We start from the raw sequence: 24,319 nt of genomic DNA, 5'->3' as shown, positions 1-24,319 counted from the left end.
AAGTAGGTAGTAGTAACAGTAGGTAGGTAGTAAGTAGGTAGTAGTAAAGTAGGTAGTAGTAAACACAGTAAAGTAGGTAGTAGTAACCACAGTAAAGTAGGTAGTAGTAACCACAGTAAAGTAGGTAGTAGTAACCACAGTAAAGTAGGTAGTAGTAGGTAGTAGTAACCACAGTAAAGTAGGTAGTAGTAAACACAGTAAAGTAGGCAGTAAAGTAGGTAGTAGTAACCACAGTAAAGTAGGTAGTAGTAACCACAGTAAAGTAGGTAGTAGTAACCACAGTAAAGTAGGTAGTAGTAACCACAGTAAAGTAGGTAGTAGTAACCACAGTAAAGTAGGTAGTAGTAACCACAGTAAAGTAAGTAGTAGTAACCACAGTAAAGTAGGTAGTAGTAACCACAGTAAAGTAGGTAGTAGTAAACCACAGTAAAGTAGGTAGTAGTAACCACAGTAAAGTAGGTAGTAGTAACCACAGTAAAGTAGGTAGTAGTAACCACAGTAAAGTAGGTAGTAGTAACCACAGTAAAGTAGGTAGTAGTAACCACAGTAAAGTAGGTAGTAGTAACCACAGTAAAGTAGGTAGTAGTAACCACAGTAAAGTAGGTAGTAGTAACCACAGTAAAGTAGGTAGTAGTAACCACAGTAAAGTAGGTAGTAGTAACCACAGTAAAGTAGGTAGTAGTAACCACAGTAAAGTAGGTAGTAGCAACCACAGTAAAGCAGGTAGTAGTAACCACAGTAAAGTAGGTAGTAGTAACCACAGTAAAGTAGGTAGTAGTAACCACAGTAAAGTAGGTAGTAGTAACCACAGTAAAGTAGGTAGTAGTAACCACAGTAAAGTAGGTAGTAGTAACCACAGTAAAGTAGGTAGTAGTAACCACAGTAAAGTAGGTAGTAGTAACCACAGTAAAGTAGGTAGTAGTAACCACAGTAAAGTAGGTAGTAAAGTAGGTAGTAGTAACCACAGTAAAGTAGGTAGTAGTAACCACAGTAAAGTAGGTAGTAGTAACCACAGTAAAGTAGGTAGTAGTAACCACAGTAAAGTAGGTAGTAGTAACCACAGTAAAGTAGGTAGTAGTAAAGTAAAGTAGGTAGTAACCAGGTAGTAGTAACCACAGTAAACAGTAAATAGGTAGTAGTAACCACAGTAAAGTAGGTAGTAGTAACCACAGTAAAGTAGGCAGTAGTAACCACAGTAAAGTAGGTAGTAGTAACCACAGTAAAGTAGGTAGTAGTAACCACAGTAAAGTAGGTAGTAGTAAACCACAGTAAAGTAGGTAGTAGTAACCACAGTAAAGTAGGTAGTAGTAACCACAGTAAAGTAGGTAGTAGTAACCACAGTAAAGCAGGTAGTAGTAACCACAGTAAAGCAGGTAGTAGTAACCACAGTAAAGTAGGTAGTAGTAACCACAGTAAAGGGTAGTAGTAACCACAGTAAAGTAGGTAGTAGTAACCACAGTAAAGTAGGTAGTAGTAACCACAGTAAAGTAGGTAGTAGTAACCACAGTAAAGTAGGTAGTAGTAACCACAGTAAAGTAGGTAGTAGTAACCACAGTAAAGTAGGTAGTAGTAAACACAGTAAAGTAGGTAGTAGTAACCACAGTAAAGTAGGTAGTAGTAACCACAGTAAAGTAGGTAGTAGTAACCACAGTAAAGTAGGTAGTAGTAACCACAGTAAAGTAGGTAGTAGTAACCACAGTAAAGTAGGCAGTAGTAACCACAGTAAAGTAGGTAGTAGTAACCACAGTAAAGTAGGTAGTAGTAACCACAGTAAAGTAAGTAGTAGGAACCACAGTAGTAACAACAGTAAAGTAGGTAGTAGTAACCACAGTAAAGTAGGTAGTAGTAACCACAGTAAAGTAGGTAGTAGTAACCACAGTAAAGTAGGTAGTAGTAACCACAGTAAAGTAGGTAGTAGTAACCACAGTAAAGTAGGTAGTAGTAACAGTGAAGTAGGTAGTAGTAACCACAGTAAAGTAGGTAGTAGTAACCACAGTAAAGTAGGTAGTAGTAACCACAGTAAAGTAGGTAGTAGTAACCACAGTAAAGTAGGCAGTAGTAACCACAGTAAAGTAGGTAGTAGTAACCACAGTAAAGTAGGCAGTAGTAACCACAGTAAAGTAGGTAGTAGTAACCACAGTAAAGTAGGTAGTAGTAACCACAGTAAAGTAGGTAGTAGTAAACAGTAAAGTAGGTAGTAGTAACCACAGTAAAGTAGGTAGTAGTAACCACAGTAAAGTAGGTAGTAGTAACCACAGTAAAGTAGGTAGTAGTAACCACAGTAAAGTAGGTAGTAGTAAACACAGTAAAGTAGGTAGTAGTAACCACAGTAAAGTAGGTAGTAGTAACCACAGTAAAGTAGGCAGTAGGTAGTAGTAAACCACAGTAAAGTAGGTAGTAGTAACCACAGTAAAGTAGGTAGTAGTAACCACAGTAAAGTAGGTAGTAGTAACCACAGTAAAGTAGGTAGTAGTAACCACAGTAAAGTAGGTAGTAGTAACCACAGTAAAGTAGGCAGTAGTAACCACAGTAAAGTAGGCAGTAGTAACCACAGTAAAGTAGGCTAGAGAATGTTGAGGAAGGAGGTTTGAGATGTGTGTTATCAGGCTACTCTAAGCATTACAGTTAATAGATATTACCCTATAAACATCTAGGCCTACAGATTCATGTGTACAGAGGCCCGATTATTAGTTTTTTTGGGAGGGGGGAGGGGGGTGAGTTGAGGGACATGGGGGCCCATCAGGACTGGGCCCATCAGGACTGGGCCCCGGGTCTGGTGCTACGCCCCTGTCAACTTCACTCTGTACTTCAGCCTCTGGGACCGGCTGGTCAGGGCGCTCTGCACCCAGCTCTGAACTCTGTTTGTTTACCTCCTGAGAGAGCTGGGTCACACAGCTAGACCACAGTGGGCACAACTGGAGTCACGTGTGCAAAACTCTGACTCCAGTCTGCACAGCAGCAGTTCATGTGGACCAGACTCTAGTTGGTTTCTCATCGCTTGAACACAGTTTTCTAAACTCTCCACACTTATCCCAGGACTTTAACCACAACCTGCACAACACTGTAGATTTACAGCACTTTGTTCAGATGCTAACACACTGCTGTCAACACTGTTAACCACACATTCAACACAGAATAGATCTCAGTCTGGTGCCTATCAAACACTGCTGATTGGGATTTTAGCTGAAAGCCTCAGCAGGTGTCTTGTTTTAGACTAGTTAGTGAACATATATGGTATTTATACAGAGAAAGATCAGAAAGACTTTTTTTATATACAAACACCAAATAAGAATGAAACAATTATACCCTGTATGTTTGAGAGAAACAGGTAAAAGATCAAAGATACCAACATGTCCAGGTAAGATGTCTGAGGTTATGTATAAAAACACTATATCTTTACAATAGTAAAACTGTGTTCTTACTGTTTTTCAGAAAGTAATGGAGGTGAAAGCAATAGAAACACCACATTCATTAGTATTTAGAGATGATGAAGACATCCAATGTGATGAAGAAAACTTGCCACATGATGCTGGAGAGAGGCAGGATTAGTCAAACTATTCTCTGGTACTGTTACGTACCTTTAGTGTTTTTTCCCAGTAATTCCATAAATTACTAGAGACAAAATACTTTATTGAAGAAAACGGCTGATTTTCATTCTTGTTTACCTTATGTAAAAAATTGGTATGCTATACAATCTTTTTTGACACTGATTTCTTTATGGGTAAATAAACTGTTTGATACACTCTTCTGAAATAACAAATGTGTCAGTTTGCCTTTAAATTTATTAATGATTAATGAACTCATCTAAAAGACACTGGTCATGTTAATGATTTCTCAATTTATCAACAATGACTTAACAAGGTGGGTAACCGATAATATCAATATTCAATTTTCATTTTTAGAACAGGCCTGAGGGCTACTTGTGGTCCTTGGGGGACCTGGTGCCCGTGTGCACCGTGTTGTGTGTGTATACAATCTATATTTGTTCCTTAAATAAACTGTTGTAGTGTCAGGTCACTCAAATTGTTCAAACTGTAAAGATGAGAAAGTTTGTAATTTGTGTATTGGTGTTTGATGCTAGTGTTTTTTACCCTCAGTGTGTGTGTGTGTGTGTGTGTGTGTGTGTGTGTGTGTGTGTGTGTGTGTGTGTGTGTGTGTGTGTGTGTGTGTGTGTGTGTGTGTGTGTGTGTGTGTGTGTGTGTGTGTGTGTGTGTGTGTGTGTGTGTGTGTGTGAGTGTGTGTGTGTGTGTGTGTGTGTGTGTGTGTGTGTCTGTCCCTAGTCGTTTGTGAACGTGGTTTCCATCCTCTCAGCACCTCCACCATCTCCATCCCCCCTTCTACACTTGGTGTTAACACAGAATTAGGAAAGAAAACCCTGGATAGCCTTCTGTTAGGGAGGGAAGGAAAGATGAGCTCTACTGCTGGTACCACACACACACACACACACACATACACACACACACACACACACACACACACACACACATATATACACACACACACACACACACACACACACACACACACACACACACACACACACACACACACACACACACACACACACACACACACACACACACACACACACACACACACACACACACACACACACACACACACACACACACACACACACACACACACACACACACACACACACACACACACACACACACACACACACACATATACACACACACACACACACACACACACACACACACACACACACACACACACACACACACACAGACACACACACACACACACACACACACACACAGACACACATACACACACACACACACACACACACACACACACACACACACACACACACACACACACACATATACACACACACACACACACAAACACACACACACACACACACACACACACACACACACACACACACACACACACACACACACACACAGACTCTGTCAGTGTCCAGCCTGGTACAACAGTAAACAATAAGACAAAAGCTCTCTGTCCTCTGCAGGCGGATCAGACCCACAGCGCTGCTGTCCTCAGTCTCTCTGAAACAACCCTAAGACTCTCGGACTCTCTCGGACTCTCTCAGACTCTCTCGGACTCTCCCAAAACCTTCTAAGAATCCAGACTTTCTGCAGGACTGTATGACTCAGACCCACACTCACGGAAGCTCTTGGACACTGTCCTCAGTCTTTCCCTAACTTTGAAACTCTCCTGGACCTGCAAGAGACTTTCCCAAACTTTCTTGGACTCTCTTGGACTCTCCTGGACTCTCTCAGACTCTCCTGGACTCTCTTGGACTCTCCTGGACTCTGCAAGACTCTGGACGGGAACATGGACCCTAAGCGTCTGTCCTCCAGCTCTCAGCAGCAGGTCCGTCTCAGAAAAAAGGTAAATAAAGGTTTCTAAAGACAGAGACAGTGTTTTACAGGGTTTTCTGGTCAGACATTGAACGTCTCGTCTGTACAAAAGAAATTATAATAATAGTACCACTCATGATCTAAAACACACACACACACACACACACAGTTGTTTGAGGTGGAAGAAGTACTCCGATCTTTAATAAAAGTAGCAGAACAACAAAGTAAAAATACTGCTTTACAAGTACATTAAAAACTAGAAAGAAAAGAAAACTACAAACTTATAGAAGAAAATGTAGATAAAACTACAAGTGATTGTTTGTTTTTCTAAATAAAGTTTCACAGCGGGGGAAACAGCGCCACTATGTCATTAGCCTCCACTCAGTGGCCACCCCGGGTATTACACCTGCAGCTCCGCCGGAAAAACGCTTTGTTGTTCACACGAAATGCGCATGCGCAATGAGATGAATGGCCGCTGCACCTGACACAGCCCCACTAGGAAGAGTGTGTGGCGGACAAATCCTCTGCCGTTAATCCCCCGGTTGATCGGTACCGACAGACAGTAGCATGCTCTGCGGACCGGACCGCTCCGTCTGACCCAAGGGACCGTCTCTGCTCCGGGCTCGCGCTGGTGGCAGAGCGCGCGGGGCTGTCCGTGTCTTCCTCCCGCCTTCCAGCCCCGCCTGTCGGGCTCGAGACGCCGCTGCTGCTGAACCGAAGCTCCGCGAGGCTCCGTGAGGCTCCGCGAGGCTCCGGGCACGGGCCACCCTGACTGCAATGGGATGCTGCGGTAGCACGGAGGTAAGAACGGCACGGCACGGCCCGGTTCAGTACCGTCCTCTATGCCTGAGTGCCTTTCTTCTGCGCACCGGTGCGTGTTTATTTTACCGCCGGGAAAGGGACAGCGGTCCCGGGAAGCAGATAGGGCCGAGCTGGGATTAGAGCCAGAAGATGTAACGGTAATCCAATTATAGCTTCTCCCGGGTTACAGAGGCCTGTTCCCCGCTGCTACGCGGAGCTGAGTGGGTCTGATTAGTGGTGGAAACCGGGCCTGAGGGCGGACCCGATCCGGGCCCCGGTGTGACCGTGTTCGTTAAAGAGTAAGATCCATTTAGTTTAACATGAAACCGCCCCGAAATCACTGTCACCAAACTCCACCAGACTCCATGTAAATAATCAGGACTTTTATCATCGTAAAACACACTTCATTCAAAGTGGACAGAAACTAAATAAAACTACCAAAAGCCGTCCTGGTTCATCTTTCCACTGTTCCAACAATCACCACTCTGGTTGGTTTGAAATAAACCCTTAATTCACCCATTTACATGGTGAGATATGCTGGCTCTATACACGCTAAAAGTCCTGATTATTTACATGGAGTCTGGTGGAGATATACTGGCTCTATACACGCTAAAAGTCCTGATTATTTACATGGAGTCTGGTGGAGATATACTGGCTCTATATATGCTAAAAGTCCTGATTATTTACATGGAGTCTGGTGGAGATATGCTGGCTCTATACACGCTAAAAGTCCTGATTATTTACATGGAGTCTGGTGGAGATATACTGGCTCTATACACGCTAAAAGTCCTGATTATTTACATGGAGTCTGGTGGAGTTTGGTGATGGCTCTTTACACGGGCTGTTCCTGATTAAACTAAATGGATCTTACTGGAGTTTGGTGATGGTGATTTCTGTAGGGTTTCATCCCAAACTAAAAGGATCTTACTGTTTAACTAAAAGTGTCTATCTCTGTGGGATCCATCCCATAATGTGTGTGTGTGTGTGTGTGTGTGTGTGTGTGTGTGTGTGTGTGTGTGTGTGTGTGTGTGTGTGTGTGTGTGTGTGTGTGTGTGTGTGTGTGTGTGTGTGTGTGTGTTTCAGAGGACAAAGAGAGAATGGAGACCGCTGGAGGACCGGAGCTGCACCGATCTACCCTGGTTCCTGCTCTTCACGGTCTTCTGCGTCGGCATGGTAACCACCACGAGCCTCGCTCTGATAGCATCAATACCACCTTAAACAATCTCCAATACCTCCTTAAAATATCTCCAATACCTCCTTAAAAACTCTAAAATATCTCATTAATACCTAATAACTCTGATATCTATATAAACTAGTCAATAACTCTCTCTAACCTGTCTGTCTCTCTCTCTCTCTCTAACCTGTCTGTCTCTCTCTCTCTCTCTCTCTCTAACGTGCCTGTCTGTCTTTCTAACCTGTCTGTCTGCCTGCCTGTCTGTCTCTCTAACCTGTCTTTCTGTCTGTCTCTCTAACCTGTCCGTCTCTGTAATCTATCTGTCGGTCAGTAACCGTCGGTCTCTCTCTCTCTGGCTGTCTCTCTCTCTAACCTGTCTGTCTCTCTAACCTGTCTCTCTCTCTAACCTGTGTGTGTGTCTCTCTCTCTCTAACCTGTCTGTCTCTCTAACTTGTCTGTCTCTCTAATCTGTCTGTCTGACTGTCTGTCTCACTGGCTGTCTCTCTCTAACCTGTCTCTCTCTCTAACCTGTCTGTCTCACTAACCTGTCTGTCTCTCTGGCTGTCTCTCTCTCCAACCTGTGTCTCTCTCTCTCTAACCTGTCTGTCTCTCTCTAACCTGTCTGTCTGTCTCGCTAACCTGTCTCTCTCTCTCTAACCTGTCTCTCTCTCTAACCTGTCTGTCTCTCTAACCTGTCTCTCTCTAACCTGTCTGTCTCTCTCTAACCTCTCTGTCTCTCTAACCTGTCTCTCTCTAACCTTTCTCTCTGACCTGTCTGTCTCTCTCTCTCTCTCTAACCTGTCTGTCTGTCTCTCTCTCTAACCTGTCTCTCTCTGTCTTTCTCTCTGTCTCTTTAACCTGTCTCTCTCTCTCTAACCTGTATCTCTCTCTAACCTGTCTCTCTCTCTCTAACCTGTCTTTCTCTCTAACCTGTCTTTCTCTCTAACCTGTCTGTCTCTCTCTAACCTGTCTGTCTCTCTAACCTGTCTGTCTCTCTAACCTGTCTGTCTCTCTAACCTGCCTCTCTAACCTGTCTGTCTCTCTAACCTCTCTCTCTAACCTGTCTGTCTCTCTAACCTGTCTCTCTCTAACCTGTCTCTCTAACCTGTCTCTCTCTCTCTCTAACCTGTCTCTCTCTCTCTCTAACCTGTCTGTCTTTCTAACCTGTCTGTCTCTAACCTGTCTGTCTCTAACCTCTCTCTCTAACCTGTCTGTCTCTCTAACCTCTCTCTCTCTAACCTGTCTGTCTTTCTTTCTAACCGGTCTCTCTCTCTAACCTGTCTCTCTCTAACCTGTCTCTCTCTCTCTAACCTGTCTCTCTCTCTCTAACCTGTCTTTCTCTCTAACCTGTCTTTCTCTCTAACCTGTCTGTCTCTCTCTAACCTGTCTGTCTCTCTCTAACATGTCTCTCTCTAACCTGTCTCTCTCTCTAACCTGTCTGTCTCTCTAACCTGTCTGTCTCTCTAACCTGCCTCTCTAACCTGTCTGTCTCTAACCTGTCTGTCTCTCTAACCTGTCTGTCTCTCTAACCTCTCTCTCTCTAACCTGTCTGTCTCTAACCTGTCTCTCTCTAACCTGTCTCTCTAACCTGTCTCTCTAACCTGTCTCTCTCTCTCTCTAACCTGTCTGTCTCTCTAACCTGTCTGTCTCTAACCTGTCTGTCTCTAACCTCTCTCTCTAACCTGTCTGTCTCTCTAACCTCTCTCTCTCTAACCTGTCTGTCTTTCTAACCGGTCTCTCTCTCTAACCTGTCTCTCTCTAACCTGTCTCTCTAACCTGTCTCTCTCTAACCTGTCTCTCTAACCTGTCTCTCTCTCTCTCTAACCTGTCTGTCTCTCTAACCTGTCTGTCTCTAACCTGTCTCTCTCTCTCTAACCTGTCTCTCTAACCCGTCTCTCTCTCTCTAACGTCTCTCTCTCTAACCTGTCTCTCTCTCTCTAACCTACCTGTCTCTCTAACCAGTCTCTCTCTAACCAGTCTCTCTCTCTCTAACCTGTCTGTCTCTCATCCTTCAGGGCAGTATCTGTGGCTTCAGCATCGTGACAGGTGGGGCGGCCCGCCTGGTGTTTGGGTACGACAGCTACGGGAACACGTGTGGTCAACGCAACGAGCCAATCGAAGGAGTCCGGCTCAGCGGCCTCGACCACAGAGACAGGAAGTAGGTCTCCAGGTTTCTACGTACCCCCTTTGAGGACCGCTGGTCTAAAGCAGGTTGTCCCGGCAATAACCCCCCTCAGATCTTTATCTGTCCCTCGATCCACCTACAGGACCAGATGGTCCCTTCTCCATCAGGATGTTAGTCTGGTACAGGACCAGATGGTCCCTTCTCCATCAGGATGTTAGTCTGGTACAGGACCAGATGGTCCCTTCTCCATCAGGATGTTAGTCTGGTACAGGACCAGATGGTCCCTTCTCCATCAGGCTGTTAGTCTGGTACAGGACCAGATGGTACCTTCTCCATCAGGATGTTAGTCTGGTACAGGACCAGATGGTCCTTCTCCATCAGGATGTTAGTCTGGTACAGGACCAGATGGTCCCTTCTCCATCAGGATGTTAGTCTGGTACAGGACCAGATGGTCCCTTCTCCATCAGGATGTTAGTCTGGTACAGGACCAGATGGTCCCTTCTCCATCAGGATGTTAGTCTGGTACAGGACCAGATGGTCCCTTCTCCATCAGGATGTTAGTCTGGTACAGGACCAGATGGTACCTCGTCCATCAGGATGTTAGTCTGGTACAGGACCAGATGGTACCTCGTCCATCAGGATGTTAGTCTGGTACAGGACCAGATGGTCCCTTCTCCATCAGGATGTTAGTCTGGTACAGGACCAGATGGTCCCTTCTCCATCAGGATGTTAGTCTGGTACAGGACCAGATGGTCCCTTCTCCATCAGGATGTTAGTCTGGTACAGGACCAGATGGTACCTCGTCCATCAGGATGTTAGTCTGGTACAGGACCAGATGGTACCTCGTCCATCAGGATGTTAGTCTGGTACAGGACCAGATGGTACCTCGTCCATCAGGATGTTAGTCTGGTACAGGACCAGATGGTACCTCGTCCATCAGGATGTTAGTCTGGTACAGGACCAGATGGTCCCTTCTCCATCAGGATGTTAGTCTGGTACAGGACCAGATGGTCCCTTCTCCATCAGGATGTTAGTCTGGTACAGGACCAGATGGTCCCTTCTCCATCAGGATGTTAGTCTGGTACAGGACCAGATGGTACCTCGTCCATCAGGATGTTAGTCTGGTACAGGACCAGATGGTACCTCGTCCATCAGGATGTTGGTCTGGTACAGGACCAGATGGTACCTCCCATCAGGCTGTTAGTCTGGTACAGGACCAGATGGTACCTGGTCAGGATGTTAGTCTGGTACAGGACCAGATGGTCCCTTCTCCATCAGGATGTTGGTCTGGTATTGGACGGTTGTGTGTGTGTGTGTGTGTGTGTGTGTGTGTGTGTGTGTGTGTGTGTGTGTGTGTGTGTGTGTGTGTGTGTGTGTGTGTGTGTGTGTGTGTGTGTGTGTGAATAATGCATAATGTCGGGCTGTAAACAGATTTTGGCTTTTAAAAAGCCGCCTATCTAAATGTACTTGTCGGGCCGAGCCTTTAAGGCCTGATTCCAGCTCTAGTCTGCGCTGCGTTCTGGTTTGGTCCCGTTCTCGCCGCGTGCCGTACCACACCGGGCGGAGCATCCTGCTCCCAGATTATACCGTCTCTACGAGTACTTTACAGGAGTATCCCGTGTTTATTCAGCTAGTATCTTCCTTCCTCTCCTGCAGTTAAACTCCTCTGTGCTGCTGGTGTCCCGATGAAGAAGATCTGTGATGTCATATGATGTTCATCAGCCTCCAAGAGGATCCTCTCGTTGTCCACGGTGATGTAGAGGAGACTGTAACGATCCTCTCGTTGTCCACGGTGATGTAGAGGAGACTGTAACGATCCTCCTCGTTGTCCACGGTGATGTAGAGGAGACTGTAATGATCCTCTCTGTTATCCACGGTGATGAAGAGGAGACTGTAACGATCCTCTCGTTGTCCACGGTGATGTAGAGGAGACTGTAACGATCCTCTCGTTGTCCACGGTGATGAAGAGGAGACTGTAACGATCCTCTCGTTATCCACGGTGATGTAGAGGAGACTGTAACGATCCTCTCGTTGTCCACGGTGATGTAGAGGAGACTGTACCGATCCTCTCGTTGTCCACGGTGATGTAGAGGAGACTGTAACGATCCTCTCGTTGTCCACGGTGATGTAGAGGAGACTGTAACGATCCTCTCGATGTCCACGGTGATGTAGAGGAGACTAACGAGCCTCCCGTTGTCCACGGTGATGTAGAGGAGACTGTACCGATCCTCTCGTTGTCCACGGTGATGTAGAGGAGACTGTACCGATCCTCTCGTTGTCCACGGTGATGTAGAGGAGACTGTACCGATCCTCTCGTTGTCCACGGTGATGTAGAGGAGACTGTACCGATCCTCTCGTTGTCCACGGTGATGTAGAGGAGACTGTAACGATCCTCTCGTTGTCCACGGTGATGTAGAGGAGACTGTAACGATCCTCTCGTTGTCCACGGTGATGTAGAGGAGACTGTACCGATCCTCTCGTTGTCCACGGTGATGTAGAGGAGACTGTAACGATCCTCTCGTTGTCCACGGTGATGTAGAGGAGACTGTAACGATCCTCTCGTTGTCCCTGGTGATGTAGAGGAGACTGTAACGATCCTCTCGTTGTCCCTGGTGATGAAGAGGAGACTGTACCGATCCTCTCGTTGTCCACGGTGATGAAGAGGAGACTGTAACGATCCTCTCGTTGTCCACGGTGATGAAGAGGAGACTGTAACGATCCTCTCGTTGTCCACGGTGATGAAGAGGAGACTGTACCGATCCTCCTCGCTGTCCACGGTGATGTAGAGGAGACTGTAACGATCCTCTCGTTGTCCACGGTGATGAAGAGGAGACTGTAACGATCCTCCTCGTTGTCCCTGGTGATGTAGAGGAGACTGTAACGATCCTCCTCGTTGTCCCGAGGTGATTTAGAGGAGACTGTAACGATCCTCCTCGTTGTCCACGGTGATGAAGAGGAGACTGTAAACGATCCTCTCGTTGTCCACGGTGATGTAGAGGAGACTGTAACGATCCTCTCGTTGTCCACGGTGATGAAGAGGAGACTGTAAACGATCCTCCTCGTTGTCCACGGTGATGTAGAGGAGACTGTAACGATCCTCCCCGTTGTCCACGGTGATGTAGAGGAGACTGTAACGATCCTCTCGTTGTCCACGGTGATGTAGAGGAGACTAACGATCCTCTCGTTGTCCACGGTGATGTAGAGGAGACTGTAACGATCCTCTCGTTGTCCACGGTGATGTAGAGGAGACTGTAACGATCCTCTCGTTGTCCGAGGTGATTTAGAGGAGACTGTAACGATCCTCTCGTATCCTCTCCATACCGCCTGATTGGTTATTTTGGAGCTTGTGCAGCTGAAATTGGCTAGAGATGCTCGGTTTCTATGACAACGATGGCTTTAAGCCGAGTCTGGAGCAGAAAGCAGAGCAGTAGCCTAACGTTAACGTTTATCAAAACCTAATTTTGATGTATCAAACTGAAATATATGTGTGTAATATGTCAATAACTGGGTGAACAGAATCCTAAATGTTACTAAAAATGTTACAATAATCCATCTTTTCTCCGACTCGTAGTATCGTGTGACAAAAAGAACGCAACAACCCCGCGGTTACTCGTTTTTAGACACGGATGTGACGCACCATAAACGTGCTGCTCGGTGCTTCAGGGCTGAACGTGGACATGTTTAGGGAGGGAGGGGTGTGGTGGGTGTTTGTTGACAGGATCAGCTGATCCCAGCATGTTGTTGTTGTAGAAGAAGAAGAGTGTGGAGGTTGTTCACTGCAGACTCTTTGTTCACGTTTCCTCCCACGTCTCACTATCTCTCAATCCCACATTCAGAGCCTCGAACATCTGCACCAATCAGGGCCCAAGATTTCAGCCGTTTTTGCCGTTGTTTTCTTATTATCTTAAACTTGTCTCTACTCGTTTGGACTACCGGCGCCCCGAGCGGTTGCCCTGGTAACCAGTAAGCTATAATTAGATTAACTAAAAGATGCAGTTTGTTGGTTCCTTTATAAAGGTCTGACTGGAGGCTCTTATTTTGAAGGATTGACCTTTTTAAAGCCTTTAATAGCCCAAACTAATGTTGGTGCCCTGGTCTGTTCTGGTGCTTTCTCAACATAAAAAAACGTGATGTTTTTGTCACTTTCTGCATTTAAAAAAAAACAAACGTTTTGCAGTTTTTTCGTACATTTTTCTCCATTTGCGACATTTGATGTTTTCTTTCCATAGTTGTGTTCTTCCTGGACCCCTGTAACATAGAAGCTTTTATTCTGAAGGTCTGGTGTTCTTCCTGGACCCCTGTAACACAGAGGCTTTTATTCTGAAGGTCTGGTATTCTTCCTGGACCCCTGTAACATAGAGGCTTTTATTCTGAAGGTCTGGTGTTCTTCCTGGACCCCTGTAACATAGAGGCTTTTATTCTGAAGGTCTGATGTTCTTCTTGGACCCCTGTAAAATAAAGGCTTTTATTCTGAAGGTCTGGTGTTCTTCCTGGACCCCTGTAACATAGAGGCTTTTAATCTGAAGGTTTTGTGTTCTTCCTGGATCCCTGTAACATAGAAGCTTTTATTCTGAAGGTCTGGTGTTCTTCCTGGACCCCTGTAACATAGAGGCTTTTATTCTGAAGGTCTGATGTTCTTCTTGGACCCCTGTAAAATAAAGGCTTTTATTCTGAAGGTCTGGTTTCTTCCTGGACCCCTGTAACATAGAGGCTTTTAATCTGAAGGTTTTGTGTTCTTCCTGGATCCCTGTAACATAGAGGCTTTTATTCTGAAGGTCTGGTGTTCTTCCTGGACCCCTGTAACGTAGAGGCTTTTATTCTGAAGGTCTGGTGTTCTTCCTGGACCCCTGTAACATAGAGGCTTTTATTCTGAAGGTCTTGTGTTCTTCCTGGACCCCTGTAACATAGAGGCTTTTATTCTGAAGGTCTGGTATTCTTCCTGGACCCCTGTAACATAGAGGCTTTTAATCTGAAGGTCTGGTGTTCTTCCTGGACCCCTGTAACGTAGAGGCTTTTAATCTGAAAGGTCTGGTGTTCTTCCTGGACTCCTGTAACGTAGAGGCTTTTAATATGAAAGGTCTGTTTCCTGCAGGTTTGTGTTCTTCCTGGACCCCTGTAACGTAGAGGCTTTTATTCTGAAGGTCTGGTGTTCTTCCTGGATCCCTGTAACATAGAGGCTTTTAATCTGAAGGTCTGGTGTTCTTCCTGGACTCCTGTAACGTAGAGGCTTTTATTCTGAAGGTCTGGTGTTCTTCCTGGACCCCGGTAACATAGAGGTTTTTAATCTGAAGGTCTGGTGTTCTTTCTGGACCCCTGTAACGTAGAGGCTTTTAATCTGAAAGGTCTGGTGTTCTTCCTGGACTCCTGTAACGTAGAGGCTTTTAATATGAAAGGTCTGATACTTCTTCCTGGACCCCTGTAACATAGAGGCTTTTAATCTGAAGGTCTGGTGTTCTTCCTGGACCCCTGTAACGTAGAGGCTTTTAATCTGAAAGGTGTGTATCCTGTTTCCTGCAGGTTTGTGTTCTTCCTGGACCCCTGTAACATAGAGGCTTTTAATCTGAAAGGTCTGATACTTCTTCCGGGACCCCTGTAACATAGAGGCTTTTAATATGAAGGTGTGTTTCCTGTAGGTTTGTGTTCTTCCTGGACCCCTGTAACATAGAGGCTTTTAATCTGAAAGGTCTGGTGTTCTTCCTGGACCCCTGTAACGTAGAGGCTTTTAATTTGAAAGGTTTGGTGTTCTTCCTAGACTCCTGTAACGTAGAGGCTTTTAATATGAAAGGTCTGTTTCCTGTAGGTCTGGTGTTCTTCCTGGACCCCTGTAACATAGAGGCTTTTAATCTGAAAGGTCTGGTGTTCTTCCTGGACCCCTGTAACGTAGAGGCTTTTAATCTGAAAGGTCTGGTGTTCTTCCTGGACCCCTGTAACGTAGAGGCTTTTAATCTGAAGGTCTGGTGTTCTTCCTGGACTCCTGTAACGTAGAGGCTTTTAATATGAAAGGTCTGATACTTCTTCCTGGACCCCTGTAACATAGAGGCTTTTAATCTGAAGGTCTGGTGTTCTTCCTGGACCCCTGTAACGTAGAGGCTTTTAATCTGAAAGGTGTGTATCCTGTTTCCTGCAGGTTTGTGTTCTTCCTGGACCCCTGTAACATAGAGGCTTTTAATCTGAAAGGTCTGATACTTCTTCCGGGACCCCTGTAACATAGAGGCTTTTAATATGAAGGTGTGTTTCCTGTAGGTTTGTGTTCTTCCTGGACGCCTGTAACATAGAGGCTTTTAATCTGAAAGGTCTGGTGTTCTTCCTGGGACCCTGTAACATAGAGGCTTTTAATCTGAAAGGTCTGGTGTTCTTCCTGGACCCCTGTAACGTAGAGGCTTTTAATATGAAAGGTCTGTTTCCTGTAGGTCTGGTGTTCTTCCTGGACCCCTGTAACATAGAGGCTTTTAATCTGAAAGGTCTGGTGTTCTTCCTGGACTGTAACATAGACCCTTCCTGGACCCCTGTAACGTAGAGGCTTTTAATTTGAAAGGTTTGGTGTTCTTCCTAGACTCCTGTAATCTTTTAATATGAAAGGTCTGTTTCCTGTAGGTCTGGTGTTCTTCCTGGACCCCTGTAACATAGAGGCTTTTAATCTGAAAGGTCTGGTGTTCTTCCTGGACCCCTGTAACGTAGAGGCTTTTAATCTGAAAGGTCTGGTGTTCTTCCTGGACCCCTGTAACGTAGAGGCTTTTAATCTGAAAGGTCTGGTGTTCTTCCTGGACCCCTGTAACGTAGAGGCTTTTAATCTGAAGGTCTGGTGTTCTTCACTGGACCCCTGTAACGTAGAGGCTTTTAATCTGAAAGGTGTGTTTCCTGTTTCCTGCAGGTTCGTGTTCTTCCTGGACCCTGTAACATAGAGGCTTTTAATCTGAAAGGTGTGTTTCCTGTTTCCTGCAGGTTCGTGTTCTTCCTGGACCCCTGTAACATTGACATCGTGCAGAGGAAGATCCGGTCGCTGGCGCTGTGCGTGTCTCTGTGTCCCAGCGAGGAACTCGCCACCTACCAGGACCTCAAGAGGTTCGCCATGCTCAACGGTGAGTCGGCACGCCGTGACATCATCGCGCCGTGACATCACTGAGGCTGTGGGGAGAGACGGGGCTGATGGGAAATGGAGTCAGGGGACGAGAGTCCGTAGAAGAGCCCTCTCACACCTAAACTTCTTAACTTTAAACGCGTTTCTAGTAGGGCTGCTGCCACCTCTTAGTCGATTAGTCGACTAATCGGTAGTTTTGGTCTCAGTCGACTAAGATTTCTTTAGTCGATTAGTCATTTTTTGTGCTTATTCATGCTTAATTACTCATTTCAGGAAACTTCTGAGCACATTTATGGTAAACACAAGATTTAAAGTGGTGCTTTTGCAGGATTAATTGTGGAGAAACTCAGTTTTACAGATGGTTAATTAACTACATTTATATTGTGCTTTTCTAGTCTTAACCACCTCTCAAAGAGCACAGCTCTGTCGATTAAATCAACTAATCGATTAGTCGACTAAATCCTATAAGTGTTAGTGGACTGAGGAGTTCTTTAGTCGAGGACAGCCCTAGTTTAAACGCGTTTCTAGTCGTGATTTTACTACATACACAATTAATTGAAGTATGTATTGTTTACAATACACAGCATGGGTTTAATTATATTTTTAGGGAGGATTGTGGGGGGGGGGCATTTTAGACCCCAAACAACTAATGTTTCCACACGTTAATCCACCATTGTAACCTCGGAGACTCAGCAGGATAAAACTGGACCTGACAACAGAGACTGACTCAGCTCGCCATCACGTCATTGTGATGATTTCATGTCTGATGACATGTGGACACACACACACACACACACACACACACACACAGAGACACACACAGACAGACACACACACACACACACACACACACACACACACACACACACACAGAGACACAGACAGACAGACACACACACACACACACACACACACACACACACACACACACACAGAGACACACACAGACACACACACAGACACACACAGAGACACACATACACACACAAACACACAGAGACACACATACACACAGAGAGACACACACACACACACACACACACACACACACACACACACACACACACACACACACACACACACACACACAGGCACAGACACACACACACACAAATACACAGAGACACAGACACACACAAACACATACACACACACACAAACACACAGAGACACACACAAAGGGACACACAGAGACACACACACACGCACAGACATACAGAGAAAGTACAGTAACAAAGGCAGCATTAATGGGTCTGTATCGTCAGTGCCTCTCTGTCTGAAACGTGACGGCAGACATGTTGTTTATCAATGAGTCTCTGTCACAGGCTGACACAGAGCACCCAGGTGTTCCTGTTATTGTGTCCACCCTGGTGTAGTCCAGGTGTTCCTGTTATTGTGTCCACCCTGGTGTAGTCCAGGTGTTCCTGTTATTGTGTCCACCCTGGTGTAGTCCAGGTGTTCCTGTTATTGTGTCCACCCTGGTCCAGGTGTTCCTGTTAGTCCAGGTGTCCACCCTGGTGTAGTCCAGGTGTTCTTGTTATTGTGTCCACCCTGGTGTAGTCCTATGGAATGCTGTTTTATTCACAATTAAATAAAGAAATACATCATGAAATAAATATATGAGGCAATAAATACATAAATAAATATGTAATTATTTCATGGTACTTTTATTTCATAAGTCCATATTTATTTCAAGAGACTTTTATTTTCCTAATGCCTTATTTATTTATTTCAAGAGACTTTTATTTTCCTAATGCCTTATTTATTTATTTCAAGAGACTTTTATTTTCCTAATGCCTTATTTATTTATTTCAAAAGACTTTTATTTTCCTAATGCCTTATTTATTTATTTCAAGAGACTTTTATTTTCCTAATGCCTTATTTATTTATTTCAAAAGACTTTTATTTTCCTAATGCCTTATTTATTTATTTCAAGAGACTTTTATTTTCCTAATGCCACATTTATTTATTTCACTCTGTATTTATTTCCAGTTCTTATATGCAAATCAGGGGGCGTGGCTATCTCTCACATTCAGAACAAGGTGAATGGGACTTTTTTGGCAGACCAACAACAGGACAATTTTAACAATTTTCGCCGTCTTATTCATCACTAAATTCTGACAACGTTTTAGGCGAGAAATTAACTGTTTAGATTTCGAATATAGGCAGTCTTGCGAAAATCGTTGCTAAATTGACAATTTGCTTCAAAGTTTTCGGAGTTGAGAAGCTCCATAAAGTAACGCAACAACACCCTGCTGCGTGTCATTGTTCTTAAAGGGCCAGTATGTAAATTTCTGATGCTAGGGGTCTCTCACCCAACTCGTAGGTCCTATGGAGCCATTCTGATGCTACCAAGCTATCACCTCCCGTTAGCATCCCATTGACTCCCATTCATTCTGATGCTACCAAGCTATCACCTCCCGTTAGCATCCCATTGACTCCCATTCATTCTGATGCTACCAAGCTATCACCTCCCGTTAGCATCCCATTGACTCCCATTCATTCTGACGTCACTTTGAGTGTTTAAAGACTATTTGTCCGTTGTTTATTTTATAAAGAAACACGACAATGTATAAAAGGCTCCATTACCTTGTAGCTCACGTTATGGCTCCGTAGCAGACGCTTTTATAAAGATAGGCTCTGACCTCTCTCTCCCTCTCCCGTCTCTCTGTCTCTCTCTCTGTCTCTCTCTCTGTCCCTCTCTCCCTCCCCCTCTCTCCCTCCCCCTCTCTCCCTCTCTCTCTCCCTCTCCCTCTCTCAGGTTCAGAGCTGTGTTCCTATGAGTTAGCTGGTCATAAATATCCCGGTCTACCTGAGAGGTTCTCTAAATGTCCCAAACTTCCTGTTCCACCCAGGTACGTCACACCTTTCAACCAGTTATATCACTCACCTGTACCACCTGACCTCCACACCTGTACCACCTGACCTCTGACCTCCACACCTGTACCACCTGACCTCTGACCTCCACACCTGTACCACCTGACCTCTAACCTCCACACCTGTACCACCTGACCTCTGACCTCCACACCTGTACCACCTGACTCTCTGACCTCCACACCTGTACTACCTGTACCACCTGACCTCCAGACCTGTACCACCTGACTTCCACACCTGTACTACCTGTACCACCTGACCTCCAGACCTGTACCACCTGACCTCCAGACCTGTACCACCTGACCCTCTGACCTCCACACCTGTACCACCTGACTCTCTGACCTCCACACCTGTACTACCTGTACCACCTGACCTCCACACCTGTACCACCTGACCTCCACACCTGTACCACCTGACTCTCTGACCTCCACACCTGTACCACCTGACTCTCTGACCTCCACACCTGTACTACCTGTACCACCTGACCTCCACACCTGTACCACCTGACCTCCACACCTGTACCACCTGACCTCTGACCTCCACACCTGTACCACCTGACTCTCTGACCTCCACACCTGTACTACCTGTACCACCTGACCTCCACACCTGTACCACCTGACCCTCTGACCTCCACACCTGTACCACCTGACTCTCTGACCTCCACACTTGTACTACCTGTACCACCTGACCTCCACACCTGTACCACCTGACCTCCACACCTGTACCACCTGACCTCTGACCTCCACACCTGTACCACCTGACTCTCTGACCTCCACACCTGTACTACCTGTACCACCTGACCTCCACACCTGTACCACCTGACCTCCACACCTGTACCACCTGACCCTCTGACCTCCACACCTGTACCACCTGACTCTCTGACCTCCACACCTGTACTACCTGTACCACCTGACCTCCACACCTGTACCACCTGACCTCCACACCTGTACCACCTGACCTCCACACCTGTACCACCTGACTCTCTGACCTCCACACCTGTACCACCTGACTCTCTGACCTCCACACCTGTACCACCTGACTCTCTGACCTCCACACCTGTACTACCTGTACCACCTGACCTCCACATCTGTACCACCTGACTCTCTGACCTCCACACCTGTACTACCTGTACCACCTGACCTCCACACCTGTACTACCTGACTCTCTGACCTCCACACCTGTACTACCTGACTCTCTGACCTCCACACTTGTACTACCTGACTCTCTGACCTCCACACCTGTACTACCTGACTCTGACCTCCACACCTGTACTACCTGACTCTCTGACCTCCACACCTGTACCACCTGACTCTCTGACCTCCACACCTGTACTACCTGACTCTCTGACCTCCACACCTGTACTACCTGACTCTGACCTCCACACCTGTACTACCTGACTCTCTGACCTCCACACCTGTACCACCTGACTCTCTGACCTCCACACCTGTACCACCTGACTCTCTGACCTCCACACCTGTACTACCTGACTCTCTGACCTCCACACCTGTACCACCTGACCTCTGACCTCTGACCCCTGCAGTAAGCCCCTGCCTGTGTTTAACCGCTGCACGCCGCTGGACATCTCGTGCTACGCTAAGTTCGCGGAGGCCGTGGTGACCTTCGTGGGAGATAACAGCGTGCTGCACCGAGTCATCGCCGGCGTGGCCGCCAGCAAAGAGATCATCATCGGACTCTGTGTCCTCGCTCTGGGTGAGAACCTTAAAGAGACAGTTCACACACTCACAGAGACACACAGAGACACAGACACACACACACACACACAGACAGACACACACATATACACACACACACAGACACACATACACACACCACCAACACACAGAGACACACACACACATACACACAAACAGACACACACACAGACAGACACACACATATACACACACACAGAGACACACACAGAGAGAGACACAGAGACACACACAGAGAGAGACACAGAGACACACATACATAGAGAGTCACACAGATACACACACACACAGAGAAACCGACACACACAGACACACACAGACACTCACACAGACACACACACACACACACACACACACACACACACAGAGACACTCAAACAGACACACACAGACACACACACACAGAGAGACACACATACACAGAGAGACACACACTCACACAGACACACACACAGACACAGAGACACACACACACAGAGACACACCACACACACACAGAGACACATACACACATATGGAGTTATATTACTGCCATTATTCAACAGCGCATTATTTCAATCTGAGAGCATTTCTCACTGATATTACATTCAGATTTCTTGCTCTCACACTCAGATGTTCTCTGCTCGTGCTTGGATTTGCTCTGCTTGTGCTCAAACCTTCTGCTTGGACTCAGATATGTTGTTGTTTGGACAGATTTCCTGCTCTCAGCTTTGAACCTTCTCCTCGCACTCAGGCTGATTCTGCTCGCTTGCAAAGTTTCTGCTCTCGGATCTCTGCTGCGCGCTTGGATTTTTTTTGTGTTTTAACCCTGCCAAAAGTCAACAACCAATAGAATGCCAGCTGTAGTATTGACCAATGAAATGATCCCTGCCCCGTTGAGGGTGTGTTTGTTTTACTTTAGAACGTCTGTTGAGGGCGGCTGCTCTGTAACCGAGTTTATATACCCCCGCACCGTTTATAGCTTTATTATAAGTATATGTCAACAATGTGCACAGAATGGTCGACGCACTTTCACCTGCACCCATCAGGAAACGGGAGAAAGCTTTGAAGTGGGACATATGAAGTTATGTCCACAACTACGAGAGAGAGTAACATAACTTAAGCACCTAGCTAGCTAGCTAACATATGGCGCTAGCATATAGCCTAGCTTGATGTCCATAAACAAATAGATGTTCTTTATTGTATAGCTAGATTGAACGACATATGACGGACTGTATGTATATATGTGATGACCTCACTTTGTATTTTTTCATCGTTTGGTTAACCTGTTCCATTTGGCTGATTTCATGTTAGAGCCAGTAGTAAAACCTAAACTGTAAAATAACTGAAAGAACACCAGAAACTGGATTGTTTGTGTCAGCTTTTGCATCACTGTTGTGTTGTTCATCAGAATTTAGTCTTCATTCCTTCATATAGCATTAGTCTGAAAATGATGAATTCCTATCTGTAGTCAGCCATACAGTAGATAGATCTGGACCAGATGGTTGTAGTCTGTAGCCAGTCATACGACTACTGGCTCTAACATGAAATCAGCCAAATCCCAGGAACATGGTTAACCAAACGATGAAAAAATACAAAGTGAGGTCATCACATATACACATACAGTCCGTCATATGTCGTTCAATCTAGCTATACAATAAAGAACATCTATTTGTTTATGGACATCAAGCTAGGCTATATGCTAGCGCCATATGTTAGCTAGCTAGCTAGGTGCTTAAGTTATGTTACTCACTCTCGTAGTTGTGGACATAACTTCATATGTCCCACTTCAAAGCTTTCTCCCGTTTCCTGATGGGTGCAGGTGAAAGTGCGTCGACCATTCTGTGCACATTGTTGACATATACTTATAATAAAGCAGTGAACGGTGCGGGGGTATATAAACTTGGTTACAGAGCAGCCGCCCTCAACAGACGTTCTAAAGTAAAACAAACGCACCCTCAACGGGGCAGGGATCATTTCATTGGTCAACACTACAGCTGGCATTCTATTGGTTGTTGACTTTTGGCAGGGTTATAACACAAAAAAAAATCAAGCGCCGCAGCAGAGATCCGAGAGCAGAAACTTTGCAAGCGAGCAGAATCAGCCTGAGTGCGAGGAGAAGGTTCAAAGCTGAGAGCAGGAAATCTGTCCAAACAACAACATATCTGAGTCCAAGCAGAAGGTTTGAGCACAAGCAGAGCTAATCCAAGCACGAGCAGAGAACATCTGAGTGTGAGAGCAAGAAATCTGAATGTAATATCAGTGAGAAATGCTCTCAGATTGAAATAATGCGCTGTTGAATAATGGCAGTAATATACTGTAACTCCATACACACAGAGACACACACACACACACACACACACACACAGAGACACACACACAGAGACACACAGAGACACACACACAGAGACACACACACAGAGACACACAGAGACACACACAGAGACACACACACAAAGACACACAGAGACACACACACACACAGAGACACACACACAAAGACACACACACACAGAGACACACACACAGACACACACACACACACACACACACACACACAGAGACACACACACACAGACACACACACAGAGAGACACACACACAGAGACACACACACACACACAGAGACACACACACACACAGAGACACACACACACAGACACACACTAACCTGTCTGTCTCTCTAACGTGTATGTCTCTGACCTGTCTGTCTCCCTAACCTCTCTGACCTGTCTGTCTAACCTGTCTGTCTAACCTGTCTGTCTCTCTGACCTGTCTGTCTGTCTAACCCTTCTGTCTGTCTAACCTATCTCTCTGACCTGTCTGTCTGCAGGCTTGTCTGTCTAACCTGTCTGTCTCTCTGACCTGTCTCTCTGACCTGTCTGTCTCCCTAACCCCTCTGACCTGTCTGTCTGTCTAACCTATCTCTCTGACCTGTCTCTCTGACCTGTCTGTCTGTCTAACCTGTATGTCTCTCTGACCTGTCTGTCTGTCTAACCCATCTGTCTCTCTGACCTGTCTGTCTCTCTGACCTGTCTCTCTCTAACCCTTCTGTCTGTCTAACCTGTCTCTCTGACCTGTCTGTCTGTCTAACCTGTCTGTCTAACCTATCTCTCTGACCGGTCTGTCTGTCTAACCTGTCTGTCTGACCTGTCTGTCTGCAGGCCTGTCTGTCTAACCTGTCTGTCTGACCTGTCTGTCTGCAGGCCTGTCTGT

The 24,319-nt window shown here is 45.8% G+C and overlaps 1 pseudogene; it reads left to right on the top strand.

The window, feature by feature from the left end:
• The first annotated feature begins 5,334 nt into the window (after positions 1-5,334).
• LOC114563397 (choline transporter-like protein 1) overlaps positions 5,335-24,319 on the top strand; it is a 45,106-nt pseudogene continuing 26,121 nt past the window's right edge.

Source organism: Perca flavescens, chromosome 10, assembly GCF_004354835.1.
Source record: "Perca flavescens isolate YP-PL-M2 chromosome 10, PFLA_1.0, whole genome shotgun sequence".
Lineage (NCBI taxonomy): Eukaryota > Metazoa > Chordata > Actinopteri > Perciformes > Percidae > Perca > Perca flavescens.
The sequence above is the reverse complement of the archived record's forward strand: the minus strand, read 5'-3'. Positions and strand labels throughout refer to the sequence as shown.